At 45.8% G+C, this 15,291-nt stretch overlaps 1 long non-coding RNA gene across 2 annotated transcripts; it reads left to right on the top strand.

Annotated features, from left to right (window-relative positions):
• Positions 1-749: 749 nt before the first annotated feature.
• Positions 750-14,378, top strand: LOC144155539 (uncharacterized). 2 transcript variants are annotated; one of them, XR_013319590.1, is made up of 4 exons: positions 750-1,277; positions 1,541-6,903; positions 8,220-8,309; positions 11,847-14,378. It is a non-coding gene; the product is annotated as an uncharacterized LOC144155539 (long non-coding RNA). The 2 variants fall into 2 exon arrangements; XR_013319589.1 differs by having other exon boundaries at positions 1,541-8,309.
• Positions 14,379-15,291: the final 913 nt, after the last annotated feature.

Here is a 15,291-nt window from a genome sequence, read left to right as displayed (position 1 = left end):
GGATGGCGCCCATAGTGAACCACGCGTGCTGGGGTAAGGTGTCTAGGTGCCTCTTTTTTTTTTTTTCTTTATTGCAATTAGCTACAGTGCCTCGCCGGTGGTTTATTCGCTTTAGCCGTGCTTTTGCGGGCCTTCAAAATTAACCCGCTGACATTATCCCTGTCTATTATCCCTGTGATCAGAACTTTTACTGGAATAACATTAACAAATTATATATTATTTATGTAAACACGTTGTATTTCACAGTGTTACGACGAAAAATGAGCGTCTTTTAAAAATTTACCTGAGCTAACCGCTCCTCAGTGATTTACTCGAGTTTTGACCCAAGGTTCCCATTTGTTCACTTCCTCCAAGCTTTACTTGCCTGCTTAGTGTTTTGTTTCGGATACACCACGTGGAGCCACAGTACAAATGTAAAGGAAACGTAAAGGTGTAAGTGTATGAACATTACACACACCGTGAACACGAAAGGAAACGCGGGCCCACGGCGGCCCGCGACTGCAGCGACAGATTTCCCTCTAGTATGTATACTAGTATGACACAGACCAAAACCAACGATGGCCACGATGTCGTGCCCATAACATAGCTATCAAACTCAGTGAGCGGTAGACGGCAAAGATCCTTATGCAATGGTTTCAACTACCTTGAAGGTACCGGGACCTTAGCCGAAAACGCCTCCCAGCGAATGTGTTTTTCTTTTTTTTTTTTTTTGGGGGGGGGGGGGGTGCTGTACGTTGCCAGTGCCTGCCAGTCTGCGTAATCTGATTGCTGCACTCGGGTCCGGATCGACACCCCCGACAAAAGACGCTGGCACGAGCGTCGCCGATGACAATCCAAAGTGGTTGTGAAGTTCAGCCGGTTCAGCCATGCCAATCTCGAGTTTGCCGCACTGGCCGCACTCCGCATAGTAACGCGCTTGGTACGCTGGTTGTTTACAAATATTTTATACCAAATATAAGTGCGACAGCAAGAGTTTATTTGTTCATTTGTCATAAAAAAACATGACTAAAATGTAGTAACTTTCTACCTTGCTTTTCGCACTTCATTGCATCCCTAAAACTGGTTTGGGTTTGCGATAGCGCGCGCTTTTCCTTCTGCGCCTCGTGGCCTCGTCTCTCGGCTCCAACATGAACGCCGAGGAAAAGCAACTTTTCAACGCGAAGCTCATCGCAGAAGTTCGCAAGCATGAGTTTCGTTGGAACGTCACTGATGAGAAGTATAAAGCGACGCATTCAAAGGAGCCGACGTGGCTATCGCCGAACACTATGGATCAACTGGTGAGCAAGAATTCATTGTAAACAACGGCTTGTCTGCATCCCGCAAAGCAAACAGAAAAAAAAAAAAAACATAACCTAAGTAAATTCTCTACTGTATGCATTGCTGTAGCAGAATGCAACCCGTACGTGCTGTGATGCTTGCATTAAAATGTACGTTTCGACCCGCTCAAACCATGTGTGCGCGTATTACGAGGCTCTGAGAACTAATTGCGAAGTCTGAATTTTCGCGAGCTCAGCGCCGCCGACACATTTTGTTTTTGCAGTGACGGACATCAAAGCTAGATGGAAAAACTTGAAAGACACCTACCACCGCATTTTAAAGGCGAAGCTCCCGCTCCTGAAAAGTGGGGCTGGAGCAGAGGAGCTGGACGGGCCCCGAACTGACGAGTCTGACAACGAGGACAAGAGGGTGCACTACGACAGCCTCCACTTTTTGGCGGCAACCATTATCACCAAAGGGCAAGTTTGGTTCCTTTGAGCAAATTTACTGACCACCACGAGCCGTCATTGTTTCTTCAAATGTGATACACCACAACCTTTAAGGCGTAGCAAATTCAACCAGGAAATATACAAGGAATAAGATAACACAGGGAATGTTTATCTATAAACACATGAGAAAACAGGGAACACTTGCTGAGACCTATACAATGTGCTATATACATTGCACACGTACCATTACAATGAACATTAAAAAAATATTGTGCACCCCACTGCATTGATATACAATCACAGGAGAACCAGAGTAATTATACAAAACAAATGCTTCAAGATGCACAATATGATTAGGTTGGTCGAAAAATAAAGGTTTTCCTGAATGCCACTGATTTTCAAATCACAAAAAAATAAAACGAAGTTTCTCTCAGCAGATTGCATGTGTGGCATCCTACATGTGACTATCTTGCCATCTGCCAAGGCACAGCCAAGATGAAATGCAGGGTTTGAAACATGGTTTGAAAGGTTAAACTCCAAGAAAGTCCGCGGGCTTTCTCGCGCAGCTCAGCTTAACGCAACTCACCACTGTGAAGAATTCGCTTTCTTGACGTCGTTTTTGCCACACGGGTCTCGCCCAGTGTGTGCGGGAGCCTTCTTGCTGCTGCTTCAGCATGTACACAAGCTTTACCATGCAAAGCTTTCTTTGACGCTCCATCGCAAAAGCCGTCTGCGCGGATTTTGCGCGCGCGCCAAATCTCCCCCCCGTTCTCTTCCAAAACCGGAGGTTGCGTGCTTAAGTAGGGGCTCTGCTATTGGCTAGTCGCTGAGGCCACTTCCGGGAGGCGAGCGACTGTTTCTGGCGACCCAGAACCGAGCGATTCGATGAGCGACTTGGTCCGCGGCGAAAAGTAGTTCGTCGCTAGTCGCGTCGCTCCCCAAGTCGCTTGCAAAATCACTCCATGTGGTTAGCGCTTATCGTCAAGATCGACGCGGCGTGCTTGCATGTCCTCACGTAATGGCAGGCACACAAAATTCTCCAACTCCAAACAGCTGTGCTTTGAGTGCCAGTAAAGCAGCGCAGGCAATGTCTTTGTAGCATTGTTTCATTCCGATGATACATATGCATTGTGGCGTGCCGATTGTGCTGGCTTTTGGGCATGTGTACCTCACATGCTGATGAATCCTGCCTGGGAAAGGTTCTCTTGATGTTTTTACACTGTGCGCTCAGCTAATTCTACCGTAATTAAATGATGGAGCAAAAATGAAATTTCAAAAAGCGATGCCCAGCAATGCTATGTGCAAAAGCCAGCGCAATCGATGAGCACATCCTGCTCAGATATATCAGTGCGGTACAATGAATGCTGCAAAGGTTAACCTTTTGTGCTTTACTGACAATCTGAGCATTGCAGCCTGCGCACCTGCGAGTGCACATGCTGTCCATGCCTTGTCAGTCTTAGTAACCGGCGCCAGCTGTCCAGAGTGCGCAGGGGGGGTTTCTGCCATGTACTCATGTGATTCGGAAAATTGTGTTCCCGTTTAAGCTTCGCTGTGGTGACCCTGGTAATTGTGGCAGCCTGTAGGTACCAACAGGGAGTTTTATGTTGCGTCCCCATCCCCACACCGTGACAACACACATGTCCTGGTTAAAAACGAGGCAATGCTCATTCATGTCCATGGCGCAGATGTCCAGCAACTCTTGCAATTCCTGCAGTGAGCCAGCAAGGATGGCAAAGTTGTCCACGCAGAAAAGTACAGGAATGTGGAAAGCCACCTTCCTGCAGCCTTCTTTGGACTCCAACCTGAAACTTTGCGCAGATTCCTAGAGGAAGTGTACCACTCCCCTACCAGAACACCTATCACAACAGTAGGTGCGACAGAGGCCATCCGTGTCTTGGCCCCCGTGTATCTTCAATGGGTGCTTATACTAAGTGACCTTTCCAGACTACCTGAGCAGTTATATTGGCATAGGTGGCCCAAAGCAAACAAATGTGGCTTTCCTACTGACCAAATGCGCCCAGGATGCTGCTTGATTTCCCAGTCAGTCCTTGCGTACTATTTCGAAATACTATTTCGATGAATGTGACATGCAGGGGTTCCTGGCTACGCTGAGCTGTTTCCACACGCTCGATGAGCACACGGAGGCAGCCCTTGATCAGCCTGCCCACACACAAACCTATCTGTAGCTCTACCAGTTTCCTTTTCCTCTCTGCCCGCTCCTGCAGTTGGTACCTCACCGCTTACATCGTCCTCTTGTACAGCGTGGGGATGACAGGGACGGGCCTGTAGTTGAACGGGTCTGCTTTGCCACTGGAACCTTTGTACAAGGACCTTTGGGCTCCTTGACCATTCCTCTAGGATGGCGGCCTCCTCCAGGACCTCAATCAGGTCGGTGCCCACCCAGCGCCTCTATCAAGCTTACGGGATGCTGTCAAAGCCAGGCACTGTTTCTGCACAAGTGCAGCTGCACTTCTCTGTGCCAATCATTTTGTGAGTCTGACCACCAGTGTTGTATCGAAAGGGTGACGAGCTTGCCTGCGATGTCTTCTTGCGCCCACATGTGCGCGCTCATTGAGCGTGATGTGTATTCTATTGCGTTGCTGAGGCACTGACCACAGGCACCCCAGGCATCATTCCCGGGCTGTTATACCCTTACCACATTGCTGGGCTCACCTGGGTAGGCTTCACCCTCCCACAAGTGAGTCTCTACTACTGCGAACTCAAAGATGTTCTCACCCCACATTTGCTTGGTGAGTTCACCCCACCTTTCCTCCTTCCGTGCTCGATGTTGGTTATGAAAAGGTACCGTCATTGCCTCAGCTTGCTCTTTTGACGGGATACCCTACGTCAGCAGCTGGTACTGGGGTGCACTTAACAGGGCTGTGGCCCTTTGGTTCCATCCTCGATGGCACCTCCCAGCCAAGGCCATCTCCTTCTCATTGATGATCGAAGATTCCTTGGACCCGTCTGCCCAGTTTCCGCAGGCTCTGTCCAAGGTGGCAGACCAGTTGCATGTGCCTCGTTGTAATTCCCGGCCTTGTACTGCCCCTGCCTTGCTTGTCACTCCCCCTGCCATGCGCTGTCTTCGGCAGCAGAGTGTGCTGACCTTCTCGGTGGCCAGTGTGCTAAGATGATGTCCTAAAAATGTGCGGGTCCTCGTACTGAGTATGATGTGGAATGGGTGAGTCATTGCTATGGTGCAGCTGATTCCATCCAAGCCGGCCTCTCTTGACTGATGAGCTCTGCATACAGCATGTGCTGTGGAACTCCTCGCTATTGATCCTTTCCCCTGGGACTGCACAGATGAGGAAGTGGCTGCGGGGGACAGTCTCATTCCTTCTTTCAGGTATGACTGTAGGGGCTGCAGTTCTTGCACATGGCCTGCTCCACCAAGACCTTTCTATGAGGCTAGCATGTGTCACTGCTAGTCTTTGAAGCCCTTTTCTACCTGCAACTTCCTTTTCTCTGCATCGGTTACTTCTCTTTGCTTGTATCCAGAAAGTGGCTGCCCTGTCCACACATTCCTTGCCGAGTATCTTGGCTTTAGCTAGTCGGCATTGGAGTCCCCAGATATGCGCATGTTATGGTCCCGTCCCAGTCAACTTTCTTCTGGCTGTTACCAAGACTGAATTCAGGCAATTTCTGTGCAGAAAACTGCTAGCTCAAGTATTGTCTCTGTGTTCTCCTGCTTGGTTGGCCATCTGACCAGCTCCTTGGCTTCTCTCTTCACTGCTGGCATCTTTCCTGTGTTTCCTTCCCCTCCCGGTGCTGGTGCTTCACTCTGCTCAGTCTCTGGATGCAGAGGTGCTGATGCAGCAATCCCCTGGCGGGTCTCCTGCTCACCAGACAACCCTGCTTGGTCGATTTCTTGATCTGCTTCCAAGTTGTTGCGCTCTTGCGTTCAGCGCCTTTCACGAGTGTTTGAAGTTCTCTGGGTGACAGGTCCACCTGAGCATCCCTATCCTCAGCCGCCTAGGTGCAGTCCGCATCTTGCATTCTTCTGTCTCTACTTACGAATCGTTCCTCCTGAATCTGTTGCGCTAGTGCCTGCAGCACTTCTCTATGCCTAGTCTCGTGTTGCAGCTGCTGTAGTACTTACTCCAACTTGCTTTTGAGCTCACAGTGGGCTGCACCAAAATTAGCTTCCAACAGTTGTAAACACAACAGCCCTTGCTTGTCTGCTGCTTTCACAGCTGTCACAGCCATTTCCGCAAAGACCCACTGCCCTTATGTATAGGGTGTAGTTATAGCGTCCACATCCATAGCCTCTTTTAGGCTGTTGTTGCTTTGAGATTGGCCCAAGATCCGAAACCCATGCATACTACCTTACTCTCTCACAATCTGTGGTATCGATTGTGACCATCAACAATCGGTGGTCGTGTGATGCTTCTTTTTGTTCTTGGTGCTTGCTCGTTTCCTGCTATTCTTGGTCACGTATGATCCATGAGTATCAATGTCCAACCCAAGCGCAGTGCTAAAACAGACAGAGCCTTTACCAACTCTGGCTGGAATCATTGTTTCCCACTTATTTAGCTAAGTCCCTCAGGGCCAAAAAATTCTACGTATCCTTACACAATTTTCCTTCTTACAGTTATCCCTATACATCACGCTATAAATATGAAGGAATGCATTGGCTGCAAAATAGAAACTGAGCGAAAACAACTAAACAGCCCCACATTGTGCTTCAGATTTTTTAGAATTTCCTGCCCCCAGTTCAAGACCAGCCCAACACGGGGTGGGTATTCTTGATGTAAACCTAAGTCCAATAATCCGCCACTGTGCGATTTAAAAAAAATGCAAGAAAAAAAAATAATGTGCTTTCATTGGTTCGATTGTGTGTCACCAGGCAACATCAAACATCTTTCCATAGGTGGTTCAGAATAAGGAGGTGAGAATAGTGTGTCTTGAAAACCAGAACTAATCTGGACCAGTTAGGGAAACAAGATAATTAGATTGATTGATTGATTGAATGTATGGTTTAACGCGCTGACGCAATGCAGATGATGAGGCGCGCCGTAGTGGAGGGCTCCGGATTAATTTTGACCACCTGGTGATGTTTACCGTGCACCAAAATCTTGTACACACTTGGGTTTTTGCTTTTCGCCTCCATCAGAACGGCTGCCACCACGGCCGGGAATCGAACCCGCGTCCTCGTGCTCAGCTGCACAACGCCTTAGCCACTAAGCCACCGCTGCAGGTCAGAATAATTGGATATGAATTAATAAAATGCTCAATGTTTTGTCTGCAATATTCTAATTAGTCTATGGTTCTGGAAAATGTATGGCATTCAGAAACATAGAAAAAATTTGGTAGACAATACCGTGTTATGAAGAGCTTTCAGTGACATTCCTCCACTTTAAGCTTGGCTAGATAGGATACGATTTAAAAAAAAAATGGATGTGAGATTTTGAATGTCTGCACTGGCTTGTTTCAATCCCTTAGTATGTATATGTCAATGGAGAACCAGAAAGTACGGACTGCCATTTTAACAAAAACATTAATCGCCTTTGATTGGATCCTTGTGCATACATAGTAATAGCAAAATAAGGGTGTGTGAACGTTTTAACTATTTAAATTAGTGCCACTATTTCGGAGATAATATTGGCTAAACAATTCACGAATAATACCTAGCTTTCTTAATGAATGATGAGATGTGGCGATTAAGTATTATTGAGCAGCTGTTTTGAAAACAACCCCGGCTTTGAAGATGTGGAATGTACTACAGGCACCGGAGTGTGAGGACATGCAAGACGTGCATACATTTTAGTGTTTAGATGGTTACTACCTTTGATTTTTTTCATCTACACTGTCTAGTATGGCTAAATGCTGATTTGTACAGTCGCTTCTAATTATCCTTTATGACAACTTTAAACATCAGTAATTTTTTTCCTTCAATTTTTCAGGCTATCCCATACGGAATCAGTCTCCTCCTCAGGTTTTTTTCTGTTTTAATGCATTTTAATAAAGTCTTTATGCTAATGTTGTACATCTGTACTATAGTTGTCTGAATGCATTTGGCCTTAATGTTACAAAATTTCCATAGCTTGTTAAAGATCCCTGAACTCATTGCGTGAAGATCCCAGTGATTATGTGATCGTAGGGTGTCGGACACACTCTTCCAGGCCTGCTGTGAAGTTGTGCACGCATTAGCTCTTTTATATTGGGATTCCCAAAAGATGTGAAAAGGTAATGTCAGTTTTTTAGTAGCTATAGATTAAAGCGCATATTAATTCGCCATGCCATAATCTGTGTACGAATAAAGCAGCCACGAAATTGCCCCCCATTTGTACCATTTCATATTAAGTACACTTAAAAAACTGCTAGAAACATGTTGATTCTTTAATTGATGTCCTTCAAGTGCATGTTGTAAAAGGGAAGTAAACTTTTATTCAGTTAAAATGCGAAACAGCATACTGATAGCCTGCCACTATTCTTTGTCACTCGGAACTGAGAATTTTTCCATCTTTCTGGGAGTTGGAACTGCACTACTCCTCTCATTCTACTTTTTTTCAGGTACTCGTTAAAGTGGCCTTTGAAAGCAGTTTCCAACGCCTCATCAGTTTGAGCTGTCAGACCATCCCCCCTCTGCAACAGCCTCTGCAAGTGAGTACATTTCTGGCTTTATTAAAAATTACTGCACACTGCCCTAACTTGTGACCAGACTTGTGACTCAGGCATTCCTTGAAATGGAAAGACAGAACATGCCGAGCTGTTTAGAAGGCCGGTCATGAGCAAGCTGATGATGATTGTGTTTAATGGTGCAAGGGATACTGGGCCAAAGAGCGCCAGACAAGGTATGTTGTGTCGTATGCAAGTTGGGTGCACCATGTTTTGGTTAAAGGGTGATTACCTAAAATTGGTGTATAGGTCCAATAATTATCAAGTAAAAAGTAAGGGTTAAGTAAGCCTGCAGGATTAGTCCCTACAAATCAGGGTGCCTCATGTAGAAAGTTTTGACTAGCAAAAGCATTGAGGCCCCTGTGTGCCACGGAAAAGGCCTCAGGACTTTCCTCATCACTGAGAGACAGGCTGTGGTTATGTTGAATAAGAAATTTTCTTTAAAAAGTCGACCTCAGCCAGGTGCTCCAAAACTCTTTTGTCGCTGATTAGACCTTGCTCTGAGAGATAGTGCGCCGGGTATAGTGGTATGTGTTGCATGTATAAATCGATGAAATGCCTCCGTCGTGGTGTTGCAAGTTCTCACTCAACTAAGACTTGGAGAACAGAAAGAATCCCTCTGCATTTGATACAAGTTGGCCATGGTGTTGCATTCAAAAGATATCCATGTGTACCATGTGTGTGTCCTATCCTTAAACGACAAAGAGCAACTTCTATGTATCTGTGTTGTTTTTATGTTCTCGGAGTTTTATTTTAATGAGCAGTTTGATATCGCAGTAAGGCACAGACACAATGCCCACATTTCTACGAAAAGCAGCAGCAGCTGCCTCCCAATGAGCAGCCTCATTTCCTTTTATCCCACAATGACCAGGAACCCAGTAGACTGATTTTGAGCCCCATCGAGTATGCTGACATGATAGTGTTCATGAGCGAGTTGAACACTGCATTCTTATGGGGCTTCGCCAACAATAGGACTGTCACTACGCTCAGAGAATCAGCGTATATGACCGGGCAATTTTGTTTTGTATTATGTGTTCTATTGCCATCGCAATACTTTGGGCTTCACCTGTGAAAATGCTGGTGTTGGGGTTTAGGGTTTTTGAAGCAGAGAGATTTGGTCCACGTACGGCACATGATACCGCAGAGTTTGTTTTGGGCAGGTCTTGGTAAAACTGTGTGCAGTGATATTTGTGCTGAAGGCTTAAAAAGTGCTGGTGAATCAAGACAGTGGGAGCTTTTTTGTTGTCTATATTTGCAAAAGAGATGTCGCACACTACTAGCAATAGCTTCCAAGGGGCCATAACATCAGTAGAAGGGGTCTTGTAGGTGTCTGTGAAAGAAATGTTCAAGTTCCACACTAGAGTGTTTACAGTTATTGCATAAGGCTGTGGAAGTGAAGGTCGTTTAAGGAACAAAGATACAATGTACTGTATTTGTCATGTAATATGATGTTCGATGGGTGTTTTATGACTGAGGTTGTTTTTACAGAACAAAAGGGTCATAGTTTGGGCCTGTTAGTGATGCATAATGGGAACTGAAAGCGCAAATTAGACACGGACAAAGAAAGAAGACAACAGGACGAGCGCTAACTACCAACAAAATATACCGTATTTACTCGCGTAATGAACCCACTTTTTTTTCCGGAAAATTCGACATGAATTTGGGGGGAGGGTTCATTATGCGGGAAAAAAATTGCAAGAGATTTTGAAAAGCTGAAATTTCATACAATAAAGTTGCTAAGAGAAGGGCTGTCAGAGCCTTGCCATTGTCATAAAAACACGTAGGTAATTACGTAATGAAATTTATATTTTATTTGGAACTCGCCATCGTCCCCCTTCGCCATGGAACTTCCCTCCTCAATGAAGTCACTTGCGGCCGCACTTTTGTTGTCGGCACCGTCTTCCGTGCCGTCAAGGCACTCCAAAATTTCTTTTCCGACACCGGCAAACTTCCTTTGGGCCCATGAAACTTGTGGCGACCCCTGTTCACCGCCCGAAAACCTCTCGTTTTCGCCCGTAGCCTACACGCACTGGGTCAACGCTGAAGTGCCACACAGCTGCGCCATTTCCATGTGCAGCGCATGCTCCGCCACCGTAGTTTTTAAAACGCCGCTCAGCAGGACCACAAAAAAAGGTTGGAACACAGCTGAACAACAAAACCACGGAGCATAATGGCGAAGTCGCGTAACAGCACAGAACAGGGAGGATTTTAGAGAAACAAAGGTCTAGCTTTGCCTGTACTGCCAGAAAAGCGTGCATTGTTCGCTAAAGCGTGCTTTGTTCGCTAAGGCGTGCTATGTTTGCACGCCGGCGGAACAAGATTAAACCATGATTAAACATCAAATAGCAGGGAAGGAGTGCGGAGTACGTTTGGTGCTTTGTTCGCACGCCGCAACGTTTTTATGGTGCAAGGTTTGTTTTTCATTCAACAGGTGGCGCACCGCAAACAAGCAATTTTTAAATTCTAAGCCACGGAATTCGCGCTCACGTCTCCGGCTACGGATGAGATTTGTTTTTCTTGGAATGCATTTTTAGCATTTCTGCGCGTACTGTAGCACGATATCAAGTTACTGCGATCGCCTACAGCATCAGCAACCATGCTTAAAACAAAAACATATTACCGCCGCATTTTTTACTCAGTGACAAAAGTAAATTCTCAACAAGAAAAGTGGGGGGAGGGTTCATTACGCGAGTGGGTTCATTATGCGAGTAAATACGGTATTTGGAAAAAAACCCACAATTTATACATGTCACGCTTTCCACTTGTGTACCACCACACATGTGCAGAGACACTTATAATCGTCTGAGATAACAGAGTTCTTTTTGGGAAAGGGATACAGATGGTGTGCTCACGCATTGAGACTGCAACCTATCTATTTTTTCAGCTTCCGTAATTTCTCTGGTTAACCTGTCTTTATTCTTGCTGATTATGATGCATTTGTCAAAGAGCGGTAGTGTATGTTTTTTATGGATGTGTTTCAAGAAGTAGTGTATGTGTTTTATGGATGAAAGAAATGTTTTCCAGCTGTCAGTTTTAGACTATCGTCTAAATTGCGGCCCTTTGCCCTAGCACTCTTGAAGGCAACCCGGTTTTCAGTCATTGGGTCTCGTCGGAGAGATGCCCAGCCTTTATTTTGTTGTTTACAAGCTACCTTGCGCTCGTCATTCTACCAAATCCTCGATTTGCTGTTTCTACGAGAGGTTTGGGGAATTGAGGAATGTGCTGCCTCTATTATGTGTGCAATAATTATACCTATCTGTAGCTCAATCAATATCTAACTTTTATGTTGAGGCATGTGACAGTTGGGATATTTCCCTGAATTATTTCCAGTCGGCTGCCTCTTCACGAAATTGTTGTGTGTGTGTTGGAATTGTGGGGCTATTTTTGGGGTTAATGCAACAGGACAATGGACTGTTGAAACAGGCGAAGCCTCGCCGCCCTCGTGCCCATAATCATCGTCAGTGTTATGTTCCATTAAAGCACTCTTCAGAACGGGTCATGGCGCCTCGTTCTTTTCTCCAGATTTTTGGTGCCGAAACCCGGGACCAAGGGACCTCCGGAGGCGAGCCACTCCGTGCGGAATTGTCTTATTGTCTTCAACTGCCTTCTCACCCCTGGTGAAGAAGAATGAAGCCGCCATTTCAACGAACCCGTAGATAAAGCTGGGGGCCAGCTAAAGAAGCAGAAGTGAGCCCATTCGCGTTTCACCTTTGCCGACTCATGAAATGCGCCTTTGCGGCTCCGTAACTCCCGGTACAATGACGTCGACTTCTGCTCCGTGAGGCTGATTTCCAACAATATCGAAGTCCATGACGCTGCACTCGACCATGGAGGCCCTCATCGAAAGACGGCACATCGTCCGGGAGTGACTTACAGATGTGATCGGCAAGGTTGACGACTTTCTCCTCACCGAGCAACCACCAATACATGAGTTGAGCGATCTTTTAAAGACTTTGACGGAACAAAGTGATTGCTTGGCTCAGATCAACCGAGAAGTTGAAAACACTGTTGACATTGAGAACCTCGTATCTGTAATGTTTGAAGCATTTGACTTTGAAGGCACGGTGGAAATGAAATGAAGATGACTGATGTAAGAACTAATCGGCAAGCTGTCCTTACATCCACCAGAACTCAAATTAGATCAGATCCCACACTGCGCTGAAACAGAGAAGAGAATGTCACAGGTAATAAAAAAACTGTGAACGGCAACAACATCCTCATAGCCGATTGACACCAAGACGACCAGTGTAGACCAGAAATGAATTAGCAAGATATCGCCAATAGACAAGAGCCGTCTTGATTTCTGCGCAGAAGACACCAAACGCCATCCAACGTACATAGACTTCTCAGGTGAAACAGAAGTGATCGTGACTGAAACGAGACATGTGGGACCAGAAAACAATTGTGACAAGTTGACCGCAGGTGATCGAACATCCAAAGCAACGAAAGCTAACTGTCCTTTTAAAAAGATCATACGGAAGAAAAGTAAACGAAGGCTATTTTGCCATACAAGGGAACAGATTCACGATGCAACTGGCACCATAGGATGCGGATGGCCAAGATGAACATGATGTACCGAGTCGTGAACAGCTCGAAGCGAAAGAGAAGAAAAAGAGGAATAGTAACTTTGATACCAAAGAAGTCCTCCAGGAGTTTCAAGCGGATACGAAGGCAAAATTCTGCAAGGAACACAACTGCTGACTGGCGAACGAAGAGCTGTGAACCCAAAACCAGTGTAGGAAGGATCGGTTTGCGTACTCGGTTTTACGAAAATAGTTGAAAGGCAATTTGCCAAATCAGGAGGCCTGTGCCGCGGCATGCTAAGAAGCATAGTTATCATCGGTGGAAGCAGAAGCGGTGAGGCACCCGAAACTGCCTGCCTCTACGGACATGAATGATGTGGCTTGTCAACTGGACTGATTTCTCGCCATGGACTGTAAACACACCGTGAAACTTGTATCCATCTTCGCGCGGGGGAGGATGTTGAAAAAGATGACGCCTCGCCGCCCTCATGCCCATAATCATCATCATTGTTATGTTCCATTAAAGCACTCTTCAGAACGGGTCATGGCGCCTCGTCCCTTTCTCCACAGGACACTGCCGGAGGGATTTAGAGTTACGCTCCGCTCTACTAATGAAAGTTAGTAGAGGAGCCTATTGCTAGTGCTGTGCATTGTGCAAAGCCGATCGAGTTGTACGTGAAGTTCGTGTAACTACATGCCAGCAGACATTGTTGTGCTCATGCAGTTATCTTAGTTATCTATGTCAGCAAAAATATTTTGCGCAACAAGCTGTACTTGAACTCATTCCCCTGGACATACTAAGGTAGAAACGCAACTACATATTGTACAGGACCACATGTTTGAGATATTTGAGAGTCATTTCAATGAAGCTGTGGTTGCAAGTCTCCAGATTGTGGCTGGTGTGTGTCCATCTGTTTATTGTTGTGTCGCTGTGTGGCGTAACTGTTTACATTACTTCTGTTTTGATTTTAAAGTTTTATTTATATTTTGCTGGCATAAATACATACAATGGAAGCATGCATGTACATGAGATGCTCCATGTATTTTCTGATGTATATACACTTATACTGACACCCAAAGGCTATTTGGGGAGCTACAAAAATAAACACTCGTTCCATTTCATTAGATACACGGCATTTTTTCACAGTTGTCGCATGCCAAGTAGGCTGCAGATACTCATATGCACATGTGGTTCTGTTCTTTTTATTTCTTCTCAAGTACTATGTGCTTTGTGCATGTCAGTGTTGCAAGCAGCTGATCCGTGTGCGCTCGTTGGCTTTTATTAATGAATTCATGGTATAGAAACATTTTCAGGTATATTCCGGTGGGTTTCAACAAGTAGATATTTACGTATACCGGTTATGCAAATTATATTAATACAATAAAACATGCATTTGCTTCTTTCTGGCTACATTTTGTGGGGTTCGCATTGAGGTCATATCGGAAATTCCTGTACTAGTGTTCTGTGTTGCCTTCTTGAAGGGATCCTTGAGCTGTCTTTCCTGTCTAAGCACGTGGACATAACCGATGCCCCCTTTACACATGCATGGGGGGAGGGGGAAGGTGAAGGGCGGGGGCGTCCACGGGCAGCCAGGATTCACACGCTCACTGATGACATGCCAGTTGTGCTGGTGGAAGATTTCAACATGGACGCATCACGGCCCAATGGGACTTGGCTGCTGTACTCCGTGATCGAGCGGCTTGGGTTGGTATGTTGCACGGACAGTGAGATGCCCACGACGTAGGAGGGAAACGTAGAGCCCCATGTTTTCCCGCTAGAATAAAGCTCGAGTCCTTCCAAGTTTCACTCAGCTAATTGACTAAGAAGCACCCTTAATTGCAAAGTACAAGCAAACGTGTTTTACATGCCCTCCTAGGACTTGCACCCAGCTTCGCTGGTTATCTTTTTTCACAGAGTGGAAGGGCACTGAATTTTTTGTCTGTGCTTTGAAAGATTTCTACTTCTACATGCTTACAGTTCCTGGTTGAAGTTCTTCGATTTCTCGCGGAGCTTTCCAACAAATGTCTCGTTTCCAAGTACGTCAGAATACATTAACCAACGAAGCTTCTAGAGTTCTGCTTTGTAAAGTCCATAGTTCAAGTTACAAGGCCGTGGTTGGAAAACGAATGTAGTAGTAGCAGTAGTGTGTGCTGTTGGATAAGGCGGACTTGGCCTTGCATAACTGCCGGCAATCGCTCTGCCTAATCGTCCCCAATATTATATCAGAGACACGTAATGTCACCACATCTCACTTAGTTCTGTGGACTGCAAAAATCCCAGCAGGAGATGAGACGCCTCTTTTTGCATAATCCAGTGGTCCCTAGAAAAAATAATTTCCTCCAATGCAGAATGGGGCACTCCAAGCTTCTGGAGATCACGAAAGAGTTCGTCCGCTCAAGGTTGGTTTGGGAGAAGTTCATAATGTAGTCATCAATCTCACCAG

Source organism: Haemaphysalis longicornis, unplaced genomic scaffold (genome assembly GCF_048455015.1).
Source record: "Haemaphysalis longicornis isolate Haplotype H1 unplaced genomic scaffold, Haemaphysalis longicornis Haplotype H1 scaffold_1, whole genome shotgun sequence".
NCBI lineage: Eukaryota > Metazoa > Arthropoda > Arachnida > Ixodida > Ixodidae > Haemaphysalis > Haemaphysalis longicornis.
The sequence above is the reverse complement of the archived record's forward strand: the minus strand, read 5'-3'. Positions and strand labels throughout refer to the sequence as shown.